This window comes from Vulpes lagopus, chromosome 8 (genome assembly GCF_018345385.1).
Source record: "Vulpes lagopus strain Blue_001 chromosome 8, ASM1834538v1, whole genome shotgun sequence".
NCBI classification, from domain to species: domain Eukaryota; kingdom Metazoa; phylum Chordata; class Mammalia; order Carnivora; family Canidae; genus Vulpes; species Vulpes lagopus.
The window spans coordinates 104388524-104391944 of record NC_054831.1 but is presented as its reverse complement, the minus strand read 5'-3'; the positions used below and the strand labels follow the sequence as shown (position 1 = coordinate 104391944).

At 42.6% G+C, this 3421-nt stretch overlaps 1 long non-coding RNA gene across 1 annotated transcript; it reads left to right on the top strand.

Annotated features, from left to right (window-relative positions):
• Positions 1-273: 273 nt before the first annotated feature.
• Positions 274-1276, top strand: LOC121496860. Its single transcript, XR_005989359.1, has 3 exons — positions 274-386; positions 487-640; positions 1078-1276. It is a non-coding gene; the product is annotated as an uncharacterized LOC121496860 (long non-coding RNA).
• The last annotated feature ends 2145 nt before the right edge of the window (positions 1277-3421 follow it).

Sequence of the window (3421 nt, the reverse complement as noted above, 5' to 3'; positions counted from 1 at the left end):
GGAGTCCCTGGGGAGGAGTTTAGGCCTTGGGCCAACCGGAGCCACAAGCCAGGCTCACTCAGTACTATTTATAGTGCTGAGCTGTTGGGCAGATCTCTTCCAAAGGGGGTGTTTCCAGCTCTTTCCAATTCAAAACAGCTCTTGACAGCCCTGGGCAATAAGTGTGTGTTTAAGTGCTTTTATATATCAATATCCTGGGTCTCACCGGATGCATAGATTAAAACAATATTAGTCTTCCTGGTTTACTGCTTGAGTGCAATAAATTAGTAGTGGCCATGCATTTTTCTCCTTTGTGTTGTACAAGATCCTCTCAATTGTACAAGAAAGAGCTGCTGTGGTCACTGATTTTTTTTTTTTTCTATCCCTTGGAAAGATAAAATCTAACTGTAAGAATGGCTTCAGCTGTACTTGTTTTAAGCATATTCTAAGATTCCTCTTCCCCCTCAGTAAGAATTCCGGGATCACAGCGAGTCCTCTCTCCCGTAGCTGGTGTCATGAATTATGTATACACCATCCGCCGTGGGGCCCACCAGTACCCGATATTGAAGAGTCCTGATGAAATGCTGCAGCCAGCTGAAATTGTTTTCCAAAGACTCAGACGACTGACAAAATAGCTCCAGCTGCCAAAGCCAGCCCCCTGGTAAGGAGTGTGTGTCTTTATTTGGTGAAAAGTATGAGTTTGGTAGGTCAGCCTTGGATTATCACCAAAAAATGAATTAGGAAGTAGAGGTGGAGAGGGAAAGGGGTCAGGAATGGGAGGCCCTTATATACTGTTTCTTGGGGTTTATCTTATACTAGGATGGATTTGGGGGCAGGGAAAGAATGGCAGTTGCTCTCAATTTTTCCCTTCTGGCTACATGAAATAAAAATCTGTATTAATACAAAATTTGATGGGTAACCAGTCAACCAAAGGACACCAAAATGAATTTTTGAAAAGAAAGCATTGTATTGAAAAAAATCTTTTCAAAAGAATGGCCTAGAATCTCACAGGACTTCACACAGTTCTCTGTTGCAGCATAAGACAGCACTACAATGTTGGGCTACACTACATACTTGCTATTTTCTCTGTTTTTCTAGAACTTGCAGGTAAACTTGAGATCCAGGACCTGAGAGTTGAAGTCAGCCACGTCATGGAGCCCTCAGATTTCCTTCATATTTTCCTTATATTTTGTTTTCTTTTCCAATTACAAAACCGATGTATGTTCAGTGTAGAAAATTTGGAAAATGTAATAAGAGGTATAAAGGAAGAATTACTCATAATCCGACACTAGATGTAACCACTGTTAACAGTACATGTCCCTCTTGTCTTTTTTCTTTATATACACATACATCCATACGAGCACGCCTCACTTTATTTGTACTTTGCTTTGTTGCACTTCACAGACACTGTGTTTTTTACAAAGCAAAGTTTTGTGGCAATGCTGTGCAGAGCACGCCTATCGGCGTCATTTTTCCAACAACATTTGGAAATCTCACTTCAAATCTCTGTGTCACATTTTGGTAATTCTAAGACTATTTCTGTCATTACTATATATTTTTTTAAGATTTTATTTATATATTTCTGAGAGACACAGAGAGAGAGGCAGAGACCCAGGCAGGAGAAGCAGGCTCCCTGCGGGGAGCCTGACATGGGACTCGATCCCAGGACCCCAGGGTCATGACCTGAGCCAAAGGCAGGTGCTCAACCACTGAGCCACCCAGGCATCCCTACCATTTTATTTCTAACAGTGACCTGTGATCAGTGATTACAACTCGCTGAAAGCTTAGATGATGGTTAATATTTTTTAGAAATAAAGTATTTTTTTTAAATTAAGGTTGTGTACACTCTTGTTTTAGACATAATGCTATTGTACACTTCACAGACTACAATACAGTGTAAACATAACTTTTATATGTGTTAGGAAACCAAAAAATTCATTTGACTTACTTTATTGCAATATTCCCTTTATTATGTGGTCTGGAACCAAACCCTCAATATCTGTGTGGTATGCCTGTAGGTGTGCACATTTTTTAAAGATTTTATGTATTGACAGAGAGAGAGCATGCATGTGCAAGTGCAAGAAGGGGAAAGGGCAGAGGGAGAGAGAGAGAGAGAGAGAGAGAGAGAATCTTAAGCAGACCCTCCGCTGAGCATGGAGCCCATGCCCTCAATTTTTCCCTTCTGGCTACATGAAATAAAAATCTGTATTAATACAAACTTTGATGGGTAACCGGTCAACCAAACAACACCAAAATGAATTTTTGAAAAGCCGTATAAGGAGACTTGCCCTCCCTACTAGCTTCATATTCCAGTCAGCATCACCTTAGTTTCATTCCTCACCGTGGCCTTGGCAGTTTGCTACAGTCACAGCAGTTGAATCTAGTCTGCAGTTTGTCACATCCCTATAGGACCAGCCTCACAGCGGCCCTCAAAAACACCAGTACTAGCTGGGCAGGGCCTCCTCAAAGTTCTGGGCCGCAGCCTCTTGGACCCCTCCTTGGAGCAGAGCCATTGGACAAGCTGCGGAGTAACCCCTTCTAGCGACCTGAGTTTTGGCTTCTATTCCAAGCTCTCAACTGGAAACACTTCCAACTTCTTCCCCTGTCCCCCCAGCTGCAGAATGGTAGCGGCTACACGCAGTTTCTGAGGGACTTCAGCGTTCTTTCTTTGCCGTTCTAGTTTTTCAATAACTACTTAACAATTCCTTACATTAAACTCTCTCTGTTAAAATAACATGTGTGGTTCCATCTCCTGAATGGACCCTGACTGATACATTGTAGGAAGAGCAGGTGAAAACCTTGATATTGTCCCCATTTGCCACTGACAAGACAATCAGAAGCAATGCGCTTTGGTGGCTAAAATGGCAGGAATGGAGGCCATGCTCAAAGACTTAAAAAAGCCTGGGATCATGGTCCCCACCACACTTCCATTTATTCACTAGTCTGTCTCCTAGAAAAGTCAATTGGATCATTCCGCTGATGGAGGACGACCATACCCCTAACCAAGTACTAACACCAACCACGGCCACTGTTCAGATGCAGTATCTTGATTTACTACAACAGGTCGACATGGCCTCTGGCATTTGCTATAAGGCTATTGAATTGGAAAATGTGTTCTTTTCAACCCCCACTAGAAAGGAGGGGGCGGAAAGCAGTTGGCTGTCACTTGGAACAAAGAGAAATATACGTTCACAGCCATGTCCTCTGGGCTATGTTACCCTCTCTGCTCTGTGTCACAATAGTGTTTAACAGGATCTTGATCATCTGGATAGTCTGTGAAAGGTCTTATAGATTCATTAGACTAATGACATCATTTATTCGTGCTTGGGGAGCAGGAAGTGATGAGTACTCTGGATGCAAAGATCAGACACATGTGGATCAGAGAGTGGGAGATACACCTCACAACCAACCAAGGCTTTGCCTTGACCAGTAGTTTTCAGGT